Source organism: Anticarsia gemmatalis, chromosome 7, assembly GCF_050436995.1.
Source record: "Anticarsia gemmatalis isolate Benzon Research Colony breed Stoneville strain chromosome 7, ilAntGemm2 primary, whole genome shotgun sequence".
NCBI lineage: Eukaryota > Metazoa > Arthropoda > Insecta > Lepidoptera > Erebidae > Anticarsia > Anticarsia gemmatalis.
The window spans coordinates 13,962,002-13,979,851 of record NC_134751.1 but is presented as its reverse complement, the minus strand read 5'-3'; the positions used below and the strand labels follow the sequence as shown (position 1 = coordinate 13,979,851).

Below are 17,850 nucleotides of genomic sequence, written 5' to 3'. Positions count from 1 at the left end.
CAAGCACATTTTACTTTATAAAATTCCCATAACTCAGTCACGCAACAAAAAACGTTAAAACGCCAATAATACCACAAAAAGACAACTGAACAGATCTCTAGGGAATAAGCAACAATTGTAGCACTCTACAGCAATTGGTAACCAACGATGGAAGTTGTTCAGTACAAGGTAGCATCTAGGTTTGCCCGCAAGCTGGCCAATCAATATAGTGGGCGCAATTATGTTAATGCACCGCCGTAGGCCGCGGTCCAGACGCAATTGAAAATGTAAACGAGCGATGCACACCTCTGCGAGAGATATGGGGCCCTGGTACTTGCGATAATACTGAGTACTTTAGTTGTAGCGCGTTATAGCAGATCAGCTTACTTTTATAGTGCTCTGGTATTTTGGTGGATTTTTTAAATATTTTTGTTGATGAATAAATCATATTTTTTTTATGAAAGCGGAAGTTCGAGTCCTGACCAGTGATGATAAGTTTTCTCATAAGATAACACATACCAAGAATAGAAGACCTTTGCTTGGCACACTAAAGGGCTGGTAAAAATCTTTTTTTAAGCCTAGCTTTTTGGTATAGCCCAAGTGTGGTACAAAGTGTCGAATGAATATAGGTATAAAATATAAGAATTCTAAAATTCCTATAATCTAAAAGAATCATACATAAATTTAAACACCCTTGCAGTCGTTACATTTTGAGTGACTATAAACTAAGCCACATAAAAATATCTATTCACGATTTATTTCAAATTTCCTATCAATTAGGGGCTAGATAAAATATACTCCTATCCCTCACATAACTTTTGCAAAACGTTTGATAGGAATGAAATATCGCAGCATATTTGTGTAGTATCTTGAAGGGTTGACGACCCCGTAGGTATTCAGTATATCTCATATTTTATTAGCTCGTAAACAAATGTGATAGGAGCAAATGAGCTATCAATTTACTTGGGATTCCCTCTTCTGTATAAATAAATAAATTATGGGTGGAAGAAGATAAGTCCATGTTTAAGTTAGAGGAAGTATTTTGGAGTCGACATTTTGAGATTAGTTTAAAAAAATAATTGTCATGTTGTAAATGCAGTCTAGAGTACTAATTTTCTTTTTTATTAAATTTATACTAGATTTTTCACGCTGCCCGAAAACATCTGACTTAAACCACGTCTATTGTTGTCATTGATAACAAAGCCTACAATTTTTTTTAAGAATTAATTATCTTAATGGCGCATTTCGCGTTCTTTGGTTTTTACCTACCCCTATGGAAAAAAGGCGTGATATTATATATGTATAAATAAGCTTGATATACGATTAAACTGATGCTGTGTCATGTGTGCAATAGCTATTCCAAAAATTGTGTTAACCCACTGACGAATTTTGTAAAAAAGTACGTACAATTTCACATATCCTTCATACATTTTCCATTGAAACAAGAATAACACGATACTTCAAAAGTCGGATGACCCACAAAATGTGTGCAACAGGAACAAAACGTAAACGTGGACGGACTTTTCATAATTATTTTAATTAAAAACTAGACATCATGACTTGGTGGAGGAAGTATGTTAATAACATAAATGTTCCCGCTATGAAGACAGTTTTAAAATTGTAAGCCTTTTTTATGAACTGTTGGAATTATATTATGATCATTCTTTCCTAAAATAAAAGGTGGGAGAAAAATGGTTGAGCGTATATGTGTTTTTTTCTATAATGTCGCAATTGTTACTACTGAAAACCTGAACTGAAAAACAATTTCAACATAAGGGGTAACACCTATTACCAATTACCGCTAACATTATTCTTGCCTTTAAACTCTTCTATCATCTAGCTCCGGGGTAAGTGAGTATTATTAACAATAGTCGATAACAAATTGTATAAAGTTATAAAATAAATTTCGGTGTCCAAAAATGCATGATCTACGGTCACAAAGAAGGCTTAATATACTCATGAAATATATGATTATTTTTAAGAAAGATGAAAACTTAAGATATACAAACGTTTGTTACAGCAACTGCAGCATAACCAACTTCAAAGTAAACGCAATCTCCAGTTAATTTCCTATCTAATTACATTTTAAAGGCACATAAAAAACATTGAATCGTTTGGACGCTAATAAACTGTCACTTTTCGAACTAATATCCTAAGGAAGTGATGAAAAAATGTAATTACAGGGTAAAATTAAAGAGTGGTTAGTGCTGGTCGTGGCGTGGCTATCCAACGGGGTAGTAATTAAAAGAGCCGGCTATTTTTTTGCCAACGTGTCGAGAAGGACTGCTAAGTTTACTTTTTTGCAAAGTGATTTAGTTTTAACGAGTGCGCGAATGTTTTTTTTTGCTGTAATGTCATGTTTGTTAGTTCTGAAGTCAGGTTATATAAGGTATTTTCATATGTATAAAATGGCTCCACTTCAGACTCTTTTATTTGCCAAAAGCGCCACTCCCGCAAACCTTTTAAGCAATGAACGAATATGTTCTTTCGTTACCAATATTTCTCAGTCTAACGCAACCTGAATCGTTTGCAATAGATGGATACAGGTGATGATAAAACATACGCAAAACTTTTCAAAATTATTGTTTCCATATTGAAGTAGAGAAGGAATAACTAAGATGACAGTAAAAGAAGTATAAAAATATTTCATGCCAAAAAATTGCAGCTTGTTAATTATAATATATTATGACTTCTAAAAGCAGTCCTAGCAAACGGCTACAACTTTGTCTAAAACGGGAATCAAACCATACAAACAAAACTACAGCCTAACTAAATGCAAATAGAAGTTAATTTTTTATCTAAATAGTGGCTTGAAACGCAGACGAAGCAACATCAAATACTTAGTGCAAAATAAATAGTTAACTGCGAATCACTGTCAATACTTAAACTTAACTAATTAGCATTGCGTACATCCCACACATTTATTTTATACTAACTTCTCCCTGTGACTTCGTCTGAACGATTAAAAAGAGAACTGTCTTGTCCTTATCCAAAGTTGAATGGCTCAGTTTATTTTTCAAAAACACGTTGTCAAAGGATTTAGCTGTTTTTACAATCGGCTTATCTGACAGGAAATGTCTTTAGGTGAATCTATGTGCCATGGTATAATTACTCTGTATGATAAAGATGTGTATTTTTCGTTGCGAGAAAGAATAATAAACATCTATGCCTACTTTCGCAAGTAATTTATACAAACGAGCGACGAAAGATATTTCATGCAAAAATGCAGTACGCGCCAGGTTACTTTGTGTGTCGGAATATAGCAACAAACGAAAACGAAATACAAGAGACGTAGGCAGCGATAACGTCACATCGTATTATTAATCTAGTTTAGGAATAAATTATTTATGCGTCACATTACACGTTCGTCAAAATCTGTTCAGTAATTTAGGGATAAAACAAAATGTATGATACATACATACAAACGTACACATTTCTAATATTAGCAGGATGTTAATTAAAAAGTTCCCAGTTCTGCGTAAACAGTTGTGTTGATCTAATCAATTCTGAACTTTAATGAATTTAGATTTCAACGGCGACTTTATTTGGATTGCTTCGGGTTTACGTGGTACTGCCACTGAAATGTTCAGGGAATATTATTGAGGGGTATATTTAGAATTTGTTGGTTAGAAACAAAGATGACTTAGGCTAGGATTATTAGCCTTAAAAACTTCACTTCTACTATATTAGGTCTTATACAATTTAGGTTAAGATAAAGAGTATCACTAAATCAGATGAACAATTTTTTTTACCAACCGAGCAGCGCTATTGAGTTATGTATAAAAAACTTAACATTATCAGCACCTCTATCGTTGGGATATTAGGATTTATATAGGAACTACTTCCATTTGTTATTTCAAATTTCAATAGTACTGAGAGTTTGAAACTCGCTGCAGTCTAAGCCGTTAGAATTTAGACAAAATCGGATTACGTTCCCAAATATAGGAAATGTGTTCCAACAATACAAATTGATTATCGCACAATAGCGTACAAGAGAGGCCACGGTGAGCCGAAATTATCTCATTTTCAACACAATGCTTTATCAAATAAACAATCTACTGCCATATGCATACGAGCGAAGTCGGGAATCGAAATTGGTTCAAATATACCCCATTGATCCGCCTTTAACGCAAGAACAAAATTTATGTATTTTAATCAGCCCACGAGTCCTCAAGAGGCAATTTTGAAAACGCGCACGTTTACGTTAAGCTAACCTCGGATTTTTGATGACATCGAGCCGTTTACCCGCTACGTTTGCTTGTGGGGCGTGTAGGGGATTACTTCTCATTTGGTAGGTTGGTATGTTTCAATATTTACTGCGTCGTATCTCACTACGGTGGATTAATTTTCCGGTGACCTTATGTATTTCTTATCTGATGTAAGTAGTCGTAAGTTAACTTGCTAATGCCCGTGAATTCGGCCCTACGTAAAGAATCCATAAGGATTTTTATAAACGGACGTCTTGAAAGGGCAGCAATTTTTCGAAATATTGATGCTTATGATAAATAAAATTGCATAAAGAATAGACTCAAGCTAGTAATAAAATATGTCACGATCATAAATCGATTCAATGTTTAGAATTAAAACTTTCTACTCACGTTCTTAATTAAAAAAAGGGCAAATCTTCAATGATGTACGTACCTGTAACAAGAAAGTAAATATTTAATTAGTAGATATATTTAATTTCAGTTTGAATACAACATACGAGTAATTTTATTAAAATATTAAATCTTGTCTAAAAACAAAAAACCATTTTATGGCTTAGGACTCAATCCGGGAACTAAACCCAAAAACCTTAAACTCAGCACTAACACCCACAAAAAGCACCTCAATCAATTTTCTCTACCACATTTTCCTATATACATTTTCACTATGACTATGTACTAGGTATATGTTTCCATACATTTTAGGTTTTAGTTATTAGCCACACAAATCCGTGGCTGTCCCAGGACGGTGTGTTTGCCTTTCTAACTGGATTGCTAGTGCACTCTCATTTATTCACACCACGCTACCTCGGCATTACGTTATAAACATTTTAGTTTTCATTCACTTTTGACGATACTTTGACTGAGTAATATTTAAAATTAGGTTTTAATCAAAGGTTATCAAAATTGACAACAGTTTTCCTATCAATTGTGTATGGATGTGTTACTGTAACGCAATAATTTAGGGATGGATTAGAGTGCAATTTTGCAAACGGATTGTTTTAAGATAGAAAACCTCGGGTTGTTTTTCGCACGGATGAGATCTAGTTAATTATGAAGTTATATTATGACTAGTTGTTTTGAAATTAATGTTTTAAGTATCCAAGACTAATAAATACAAACGGTGGCGATATGGCAGCGTTAAAATATGTATATAAACGCTACCATTGATACATCAAACGCGCTACGGACTATGCACATCATAAGAAAACAGCATCGAAGACAAGGACCAAGTTTCCTCACAAATATTCAATGTTCCACACAAAGTAACTATCAACAACTCATCACCATTCATAAACAAAGATAAACTAGCATCGAATATATTCCTAAACATCTGAATAAAACATTCAACAAGACACAATCGCGCCACAAAAATTACTCGATCCTTGCGATTACCAAACAAGTATAACAACAAAAACACAACCCACCAAACGAAAATAAACCTTACACCTTAAATAATAGAGTTGCAATTCATAATAGAAATTTATGTTAATAGCCCGTCCACAGGTGAAACATCTGTTCGGTTATTTTGTGAAAATATAAAGTTTTTCCCCAATAAATAATGCAACGGTACTTTCGGAGTGAAAGGTATGGAAATATGGTGTAAGCTTGACGGTATTTTCGTAGGGGATGAAACTAATTCATCTTGACAAGATAATGTTTGTACAAGTTATGAAAATAGAGGGATATGCCCGCCATGGTGTGTGTAATCCCGCAGATGTGACTACTATAAAAACTATATTTTAATAAACATATTTCCTTTGAGTAAGTAAGAAAAACATCAGACGGATGTACTACTTAGAGTTTGTTAAACAAATATCATAACGTTTTTAATTATGACTAAGTTTTCAGATGTCATACGAGTGTGTAAAAGTATGCCAAGAAGTACAAGATTCCCTTTTTTCTACACGTTACGTTTAGGTTCCAAGCCAAAGCTACATTAGATTTTTTAATTTTTTGAATAATATTTTCAAACAGTTAACTGTTCTTGAAGAGATGCTCATCGTAATCAAACCTCTACCTGAACAATGCGACTACGATCTAAGTTTATTCTAAGTTCTAAGCACTCGCTTATTGCCCAACAGTGGACAGCGATGGAACTAGAAGCGAATCATGCTATAATTACTACATCCAGATACTATTCCTATAAAGCCATTTAAGAGGTACCATATATTATGTAAAAGCCATGTAATCTTAGCCTGAGGCGCCAAAAACTAGCGCAATTTCTCCTTGAAGTCAAGCAGGTGAATGTAATTTACTTTTTTGCAAAGAATCCTGTTGAAAATTGCTGCTATTTCACGTAAACGAGGTTTTATATTGCAATTCGAGTTACGATGTATTGCAACTTAGTGCTCTATGAGGTTGTAAGTACCAATTTAGGTAATAGGGTTAATTAATTACTTTGAATTGTGGAAATAGTTACATGGGTTTATAGAAAGAATAGTATAGTAGTGATGAAAATAATTACTTAGCAAATTGTAAGAAAAAAAAATCATAAGTCACAAACATAGTATTACGCTTTTTTACCATAGAGGAAGGTACATACCAAAGAACGCCACTTGGTCCTATCTTTATAAATTTCTCTTGCCTTATTCTCATCAATACATCTTGTCATACCAGTATTTATCATCATAATTCAATGAAATTAAACATTGAAATTTCTGCAAACATCCGTTTTTGTTCTTCAAAATGAATATAAAAGGTAAAGCTATCAAGAGAAACAAAATCGCAAATTAGGTAAACGTTTCAACGAAACAAAAAATATCTGTAGAAGTAACCAAGGAAAAAGTAAAGCAGTAACATTATGCGCTCACATAAAAAATAACGCCACCATGTATGTCTTAACACGTATTAAAAGAAGGTAAATGCACCAAGTTTTCCAATATCATCGATTGTAGCAACAAACTCGGGAGCACATCAAAATATTCACGTATAAGCGGCCCACGGGCACACAAACAAAGTAATATCAAGACGTAAGATACTTACCGTCTACTACCGGGATAATCTTCAACTTGACTTAGATATTTTGATGTTTTACCAACGAAATTGGTTTTTCCCTTCAGCAAAGAAAACCCATTATCGTAGCCTTGGAAGCCGCCTCGTTACCGCGTATCTAATTTGGGATCATCCAGATTTCTCGTTCTTTGGCCTTAGGTGTGAGATTGACAGCAAAGTAAGTAGGGATTTGTACAGTATAATGGTTAGTTCAAGGGTGTGTTGACTCCCGTGATAATGGTATATTATGGGAGCTTTTGAGGCCTCGCATCGACCTCCAATCGGTTTAGGATTGCGCGACCGCGCTCGAGGCGTCGAGTTATCGAATAATAATATTTCTAGGTCGAAGTGGAATTGATATATTTTGCTTCCCAAATATTACGACGCGGGGAATATAGGATTCGGTATGTCTTCTTAAAATATATAATAATGTGGAATTGTACGAGACCTTGGAGTTTTTTTCTTATACATATTTTTGCGTATAAAAAGTAAATGAAAGAATTGATTAATAAAACGTAATGTGAACAACAGTCTCTATGTTCTGCGGGTTCGCCATGAGATCAAGTACATAAAAAATGAGCGCTCCATAAAATATGTGCTAGAATATTAATAAAGTCCACACGCCAAAGAAACCTAGTAACAAAAACATATTAAGCGAATTATAAGCACTCAACCGTAAACAGAACGATCAATCAAAAACCGAAATTAAAACATTTACACCCCAAAAAGCGTCAGAATAAAATGTTGGAATTGATTACAAACATCATTCACACGGCAACACAATGTTTTGTCACACACACACGCACACACACACGCGTGTGCATTGTGTCTGGCAGGCGTAATGACGCATTTGGCGATGCACCCGCGAGTGCCGGCGCTGCACCCGCCAGTGGTAACGTATCACCCCCAGTGCAGGGTGTGGGGCGACGCGTCGAATTTGCGTTTTTAGTCGCAGCCTATAATGGGCCAGACGTTTAGGTAACATTAGGTGTGAACGTAAATATGGTGACGAAATTGAACGTTTAAAGGGTAAAGAGGGTTTTATATTTAGGAACGTAGTGGATTACGGGTGAATTTATTTTGTTTATTTACTGTGGTCGCTGTTCGCGTTCATGAGAGTAATGTGGTAATACTGAGAATTGTTGAGAGTTAACGCTGTGGTCGTTGAAATATAATAAAGTAGAAATATACTTAATATCACTTGTTATACCTAAAGGTGTAGCAAGAGGTGTCAGAAATACACCTACGTTTCGACATTAATAATCATAATAAAGGAGGAACCCAATACGATTTTTTTAAAGAGAAAGACTTAACTGCCTTATATACTTTTTAGAAGCTAGTTGTGTAATAAATTAAAAACTTTTCTTAAAGGATATCGCGACAATCTGTTAGAATCGCGTATAATTTAATTTATTTGTTTTATTTCATCTCCATTGTATTTCTGTGTAAAAAGTTGTAAGATTAACTCAATTTCGGGACCGCGAATATTCTTTTGTGCTGAAAAAAATGTAAAAATAAATATAACTGCGTACTGTGAGACTTTTAATGGAATTTTGTTGAAGCGAAGTACGCAAATCGGTTTTTATTGTTCCATGAATTATGTATAGGTTTAAGGTTCACAATGAGAGAGTATGGAATGTATTGAACGCAACACTGACTAGAACTTTTATTATAAACCACTATTGTGAATGACGTCTATGTTTGGAAGCAACAAAAGAGGATTTTAACCTACGTAAAGTAAGGAGGAGGTTCTCGATTCAGCTGTTTTGATGGTAAAACATAGCAAAAGATTTGTTTATGTTCAAAACATAAACAAATCTTCAGTTTCTAGAAAAGATATCACGATTATTGAAAACTTGAGCTTTTAGTGTCAAATTGTCAAAATGAAGTAGGTACATAAAAAATTCATTCCTATTATATACCTTAAATATAAAGTAAAATTTCATTTAATCACCGAAATAGCATAAATAAAATTCCAAATGACACGAGTATCATTTGCTTAACTTGGAAAATTATAAGAAAACTGTACCGAACAATTAGAAAGAAATAATAATGGTTTTGAAGAAGGTTGTGTTAAGAAGCTGTTAATTAACTCATCAATACTGGTTTTGTTTGAAAACATCTGAGAGCGAACAGGCGAAGATCTTTAGGTATTCCACGAACAGGTTGTAAGTGCCGAATGGTACTTGGTATAAGGTATAAACTTATAACGGGAGTTGGATAAAACTATAGTAAGTCCACAGTTTTGTGATATGTTAAATATGTTCATAATATTTAAAAGGGTACTTTTACAAATTTTCAAGTAACATAAAACAATAATAAGAGTAAATGTTTGGTTTTCCATCAATATCATCTTTACCTTACGACGGATGAAGGACTGCATTTCATAATTTTGTGATAACATTGTTATTTTTATTCGATGAATTAGTAGTTTATATTACTTGGTTCCTAAAGACACAAGCTGTTAACATCTAAACTACAGAGGCGAAGACAATAATTTAACATAATAGCCTAATTTAAATACATTCAAACATACATTACCCATACCTGTTACACCCTAACACATAGATGTATGAAATACAACGTTAAGCCCATGTAATAGAGAGCAAAACTATTGCCAATTTTATAGCCTAGTTTTAAAGCTATTAAAGTAGATCACTCTACACCGCTATTTCTTTAGTTTTGCGCCAATGCAGGAGCGATTCCCCGGGCGGCCGCTTACTACAGATCCCGGCGCCTTATCATGCCCCCGCAGGCATTGCGGGCCGCGGCGTATTTTTGTTAACAACTTCTTTGCACAAATTTTTACTTGACATCCTACATTGTCACGATAGAATTTGATTCTGTTATCGCCTGTAACTTTCCGTGCGACTTGTTTTTCACAAGTGTTTTCGACTATGACGTAGAAATCTTTATTTTCTTGTGGAGACAAATACTTTTATACTACTTTTTTTTGTATTGATGTTTTCCTCCGGTCTGACGTATAGTCGGTCTTATTTTGAGTCACATGTGTGTGTTATATGTGTGTATACGCGCGTGGTAACAGTACATTTTCAGCGCTATTGTGGTGCGTGCTTAAAGACCTCGGATTTTGAATTTGTTGTCTAAACATAGACCTACGCATGGCGAATGTTTACTGTATGTAGTTTGAAGTTATATGCAACATGATTTCATTGTTACATGTTTTTAATCTAATAAAATTGAAAATAATGAATGCGTCAAAGATATAATGGGTAAGGAGAGAGTGCGAGTGATATTTTTTCACGCTTTACTGACAGTTGATTCCTGTCCTGGAACAAACGGATAAAAAATACTTTTCCAGCAAAAAGCAGGTATGATTATATCCTGTAAATATATAAATATCGAGCTCAAAACTTCCATTAATAAAAAGGCCTCACTATTTTATAATACAACAGACCGAAAATAATAAACAATCATTACAAATTTTCTCAGATATCTTCTGGAAAAAAGGAACACGGCATCTGCTTTAAAAGAACCATATTTTATCTAACAGTTAAACTGTTGGATAATAGGCTTTATTCCAACGGCATAAGGGCTATGGGAATGGTAAATTTCGCTTAGTGAAAATGAGGAAATCTTTTACAGGGCGTCAAAATTGCTACTTTCGCTTATACCCTCCCTTTGTGCCCGCGTTGGCTCAATGCACTCACTGTTCCAACTTATATCAATAGGTATTTTACTAAAACGTATTGCTACTTGAAAATTTTCAGAGAACATACGTTATTGAGAGGAAATGTGGAGAACGTTTCTGGGGCTTTTTTGTTTAAGAAAAGTATGTATTTTAGACGATGAAAAAGGATTTTACAATAAAATAAAAACTCGATTTGATTACGATCACATATTATATATTTATTGAGGGTATACAAAGTCCTTCACTTGGCTAGCGTGGTGGACTCAAGGCCCCCCTTCATCTTTAAGAGGTGACCCTTGCCAAACAGTGGGACAGAAATGGGTTGAAAAAAAAACTTACTGAGTGATGGATTTATAAGCACACAATTTTTTAATTTTACGCAGACTCGACTGCATATTGACAGCAAAATCAAACATATTGCACACTACATGATTCATAATTATCAAAACAGTACAAACTATAAATCAAATAGCTCCGATCATAACTGCTACATAATATTATACCTATATTATGAGAATATTTAACAATTTCCAATTTTCGATTGTACACGATATCGGTCCGATCAGAGCACGACGGCTATTTTATTACTTATACAATATACAGTCCAGAAAACTGCTTTTGTCTTCATATAAAATACAGTGTAGTGATACCGTTGTTTCTCTTCAAGTTTAAAATTGAGTGGGACAATGTACAAGTTAATATTCGGCTTTATCGAAACTCTGAAGAATGGTTGCGGATTTCATGATAATTAAATGGTTTTTATGTGGAGTGGGTTTTTATTGAATGTGTTATGTTGGTATTTTATTTTGATATCTTGGGAATTGTATAGAAATTAAACTTTTGATCTCAGATTTGAATGATGAGTCAGGTTTCTAAATATTTTGTTGTTTTGGAATATCGTTAACAACAATTAGTTTTATTCTAAGTCCGGCGATTTCTTACTTGAACCTGTCTATAGCTGCCAAATACACAAGTTCTGTGTACAGTTGAAAAAACTAAGTCGCGATAAAATAATTGGAAACGCAGCACAAAGCAACTAAGAGGATACAGACGCTTTCAATTCAGTAATTACCAGTGACCGCATCTTTGAAAGGCAAGCTGAATGGTCAGTTACAAAGCCTAGACAGTCATTACCACTCACAACTCCCAGCTAACTATCGTAATTAAATCCAATAACCACTTTGTTACAATTGACTAATTCACCATCATTTACCGCCAACTTTTCTGCTATATTATTATCAATTTAAAAACTAAACAATCAAAACTACTTCTCAATTACGAGGCTATCAAGATTAGAATCCAATTATTATAAGGACACGATTTAATTAAAACACTCTATGAAATTCTAATTACCGAAATTTCATTAAGAAAATCAGCCTCATTTATTTTTCGTACTTTTAATTACAGAATTTAGGTAATGTTAAAATTGGGCGTGATGCTACAAGCGAAAGTATATTTCCGTTACATTGTTACGAAGTTGTATATGCAGCTGAAAACGAAGGTAAACGTGTGTCGACACAAAGGATGTCTCAGACTGAATCATGTCTGGCATCGACGGGATGTGAACTATCGACAAGGCGAAGACGTGGAAAACGCTCCCTACAGTCTTTCTGCCCCGACCGATATTTTCATTTAAGTTTGAAAATTGCTTGCGCTCGCCCGCGCAACTCGCAAATTGTACTGAAATAGGGATCGATAATAGGATTGTAGGTGCGATTTTCTTTCGCCAAGATGACTGGAGTGTAAATCTTTGTGATAGAAAAATTTCGGAAATTGTGTTGGAGATTTATCGCCGCGCCCGCCGCCGCTGTCGCGTGTGCTACAGTAAATTGTCTTTTGATATTACCCTGGCATTGGATAGGTTATGGAGTTAGAACGTAACGATGAAGGTAAACTTGCTGTTATGACGCATAACAGTTTCGTGTTTCACCTATATTGGTAAAACGGTGGTTATTGCTGAGATATACGATGTTTTATAAAGTGGTTACGCGGTCGTTTGCTGTGTAACGATTTGCCTATAAATTGATATTCAAAAATACATTTACATAAATGGTAAAAATCGGGTGTTTCAAATCTTTATCAGATTTAACAGATCAATCAAAACGCCATATGTAAACAAACGATTGATAATTTATAAAATAATTTTCTTAAAAACGAATATAAGCTCTGATAAAATAAAATCAAAATACATCATTAAATTCATAATAAATAATATACAAATGGATGTGTTTATGAAATGTTCCATATGAGGTGAATTACGAAAACAACATTAATATCAGTAATGTATTTATATTAACTAATGATATTTTATTTAACATCGTTAGTGAAATTGTTGTTATGTTTATTTAATGTTAGTAAACAATGTTCTGTACTAATGATATCTAAATTCAAGAGTTTTATGTTGATACAATTCTATATCGAGAATATTAACATAATAATTTTGTTATATTAGAAAATAAGTAAACGTGAAATCGAATATAATATAATAATAATAAAAAATAGTCCATACTGTTGCTAACTGAAAATGTAATAAAGTAAAAAACATAAACAAGAATCCGTACAATCAAAGTATATTAACAATCCTTGGAAACATAAATGAAACACGTTTATTTCAATCCCAAATGTACGAGTGCTTTCTAAACCTTTCAAACTCAAGATTATTACGTCCCCAGCCTTTGAGCCTTCACAAGCAAAAAAGATTTACATAAAAAGAAACTTCCAGTCTCCTAAATTATGATTCAATTAGTATTAAAGGATTGGTCCCTCAAAGGACTCGTACTTTTTCGGGTCTGGCGACTCGGTACTGAACTCCTTTGTGCTTTCGACCAAACTAAGAAGGTTGTAGCTTTGTGCCATGGTTTGTCGCATAAAGCTTTTGGTACAAATTACAAGCGGATTTACTTCAACAAGACAGTACGATGGAAGATGAGCGAAATACAATAAACAGATTTGTTTTATGGCTAATATAGATACGGTGTCCCTCAGGGAGGCAACTTAGCACCACGTCTAATGTTTGGAAGAACCTCGCTCGTCGCTCAGAACTTGCATACGGGTCACACGAACGTAGTAAAAGATTTCAGTTCATTACGCATTACGGTATTTCTTCCATCGTCTCCGTTTTCGGCTGAATTTTTACGCTCAATGTACTGTGAAAATCTTCTCTACTGTCGTCCCTTTTGGTACGACAGTCCTTTGTAATACACTTTTAATCGTTTATTTTTCTAAGACAGCGATCCCGGGAATTAGATAGACCTTTAAGCGATAGTATCTAAAATGAGATTTCAAAGTACCATTTAACTTTTTGCAATTAAACCAGTAAGAATATTATTTTACTCTGTGAAATATCCAGCATCATATTTTCCCCTGTCGAAGCAAATCCTCAAACCGAGTGAATGTGTAAAACTTTTTTGTCGACAAAAAGCACGTCAAAACCGTTTCGTTTCGTTTTTGATCACATAAAACACGAGGCTGCGTTTGTCACAACTAATACTAGGTATTTGTTTGACTAACCCCTCGAGATGCTCGGATTAAGTGACGAATTATATAATTTTTTCAGCTCGTCACAAACTCGCGATTATTCCGCTCCGTCCGTGAGTTTGAGATATTCGTCTTGAGGATTAAGGGGATGTCTTGAGCGAACGAAATTTCACAGTATCCCCTTGATGGATGAATACGGAAACATTAATTCCGCAATTTCAGGGCGTAAAATAGTGAAAGACGCGGATGCGGCGCCGCGCCGGAGCTAATATCGCCATACACTTCCATCTATTCTTATACATTCACTAATAGATTAATGATCCTTCGTAACACTCATTCCACATTTGTTTTGTTAAGTCCGACTCTCGGCGCGATCATTAAAACAGGACGGCACCATATGGAAATTTAAAAAGGCATTCATTCATTAAACAAACACACATAAAATTTAACGAAGCGCTGCCATATTCGTTAACGAATTTCCGGCTTTCATTATGATTATCCCACGCTTACTGAAACACTATCTGTTGGCGTCCCTTTCTGTTGCAGTAGTTTGTGTGGGGAGTGAGAGGGACGGGTATGTGTTTGTGTTTGGAAAAAGTAGCTCGGATCCATCTATCGCTCGACGATTCGTCACAAGCATGCGTTTAATGTGAGCAATTAAAGGCGACATTCGGTAGGTTTACCGAAATATCGCGACATAAAAACGTCATTGTTACCGCGTATCAAATTGTTTAACACATTCGCTGGGCGAGATCACATTTACGACTTGTCGCCTGTTTATGACGGCTATTCGCCCGATTTGTGATACGCCACCGTTCTGCATAGATACATTCGTTGATTGGTGTTCCGTGTTCATGTTAAACTTATGAATATCACCATTTTATTACCACAGTCAGTGCTTTAACATACAAAGTTAGTGCTCTATCAGTTTAGACGCTAATTATTATGACGAAGACGCTATTTATGTCATGAAATTAAAATTTACATCTTAAGCCTAATTGGATGTTTTGTCTAATAAACATAACTTGTAGTATTTCAGTAAGTTCCTACACGGAGCATTAACCCCAAACTATTCAATTCAAGTGTAAGTACTTGACCTAAACGGCAAGTAGTTACTTATGTTAATGTACTCCCCCGCGTAAGACAGAAAAACGCTAAATAGGATCGTATCACTTAGTTTAATTAACGAGTGGAAATGAACTCGAGTGACACAGGACGACCCAAATTAAAGATGAAACGTTACATCCATTACGTTCGGACAAATTATCTCGGAATTCGGTGAAAGCAAAACACAAGCGGAATAAATTCACGACCACAAACAAAGGTCCACGCAACGACCGCGGGACGACAAATGTTGTACTAAACGACAAATAAAAGCTGCGATAGTTTAAATTAAATTGGGACCCCAAAAACTGTATGTAAACAAACATTGGACCCAAAATTTTCAACTGAAAGTTTTGAGGGACGAAAGTGAAACATTGAAAACACGCGGCGGTATCGGAAATGTTCGTTAGTAATTTGTATTTACAAGTTATAACTAACGATGTTGGAAGCAACACGTAAATATTTGAAATTGTGTAGGTAAATGTTCATGTTGCCGGTCGGACTGCTCGTAACCATACCTAGCTGAGTGGAAGTGGACTCGATATTGATAGCGGGGAATTATTGGAAATGTTTCCAATAACCACACTAATACTACAAATCAAGCTAACATTTTAGAATCATACTGTTACTGGAAACATGCATGTACGATGTACGAGTAGGAGAGACCACTTTCATCCCGTGTTAATCAGTCACGACTTCGCTAATGTAAAGTAACATACGTTTCGCGTTTCGTTTGAAACGCTGAAGGTAATTTGAATATTTAAACAGCAAACGAATCGCGGAGATAATCCCAAGAACTTAGTCGGTACAGAATAAAATACCAAATAACGTCGACCCACAAACGCGATCGATTCAAATCACACCGAGGGAATTCCAATTAAATTGCATTTCAATGAAATCTAGAACGATTATAGAATCCAATGGTTGGCAAATTAAAACCGGAACTCCCTAGGTTTTCCTGTTCAATTTTCATGGAGCACGACACGATAAAAATCCATTAGGAAAGCGTCGCAAGAGGCCTCTGTGTCACACTGTGCTTTGGTAAATGAATTTAGGGGACCGCTAGAAGCGATATTAACGGGGAAAAATTAAAAGTCTTACGTCAAAAATGTCTGCTTAAAATTGTAATACAAAATTTTACTTTGAAATATTTTGTACTGGATATATGTTTTTTCCTTCCTTACTCTACCTATTATTAAAACGCCTTGACATTCTCTATTTATCTTTAACGAGTAATTTCTATTGTAACATACTTCAAAACTGTTACAACTAGACACAATTCAGGTCAAATATTTTGCAATACGTTCAATACAGTTCCCTACAAAATAAAAATATCTTTTCCAGTGTCACATGGGTCGATATCTAGGACTGGCATAATGCGATTCCGTAGCAATCACATGGTTCATTTTGCATTTCAGCAAACACATTTAACGCGGTCTCCTCGCAGGGTCTAACTGGGGCCATCCCTTTGGCTCGAACGTTTAAATTCTAATAAATAATCCGTGCAATTGATGGAATTTGTGACGTCACAGCAATGCGAATGTTTGAGGGCTTGGTTTTATGTGAAACTTGATTAAGTTGATATTAATTGATGAGGAATGCCGTCTCGTGTTTGCGTTCGCTTGTATTTATGTTCGTGATTTTGGAATTTCGCGTAACGAAAGCATGTAAATTGTACCCGAAACAAATATTATGAAAAAGTAAACTCGTTCGTTGGCTTGTTTGATATTTCTTAAAACTACGCAAATGGTTCTCAATATTATCAGTAATAAACACGAATTTCAGAACAGTGTAGATCTCTTTAAGCTATGAACACAAATTGTTCTTAATACCAAATGTATAAAACCACATAATAATATGAATAATTGAAACATAAAACATTAAATTATTATTATTAAATATACGTTATTTTATTAAAATAAAAGTTAATGAATCTATAAGAGATACATATAATAATTTCATTGTCAATATAACAAAGTATTAAACAGTGCCCTAAATAGAAGCGCTTGTAATTAAATGAACACATAAATGTAACTCAAACTGTTGGGAAGGCATTAGATTACTGAGCCACGTGGAGGGACCCACACGAACTTTACCAACCTGTACACTACTAACTCTTGCCCCGACTTCGTTCGTTGGGATTTTTTTGAGAAAAATACTTAACATGTTAATTAAGCTATTATTTTTTTATGTAAATTGGTTAAGCTGTTTAGATTTTAAAGTGTTAATTATTATCATTAGTTAATGATTGGTATCTTTTTAAACTTTTTGGATAAAATCAACTGAACAAGAAAAAGAAATGTGATGTGTGGATCATTGGCTGATTTCATATACATCAATACAGATAGTATTGTTTTTCCTATACATTTCACTTTTAGGTGTTTTAGTGGAGAGTCTATTTGGACCACAGAAAGAATAGATATAGTATATTACATTACC

General features: G+C 34.6%; 1 protein-coding gene across 2 annotated transcripts in view; it reads right to left on the bottom strand.

The window, feature by feature from the left end:
* Positions 1-17,850, bottom strand: part of Ten-m (teneurin transmembrane protein Ten-m) — a 231,416-nt gene that overhangs the window by 143,960 nt on the left and 69,606 nt on the right. The gene's annotated exons all lie outside the window — the stretch shown is intronic.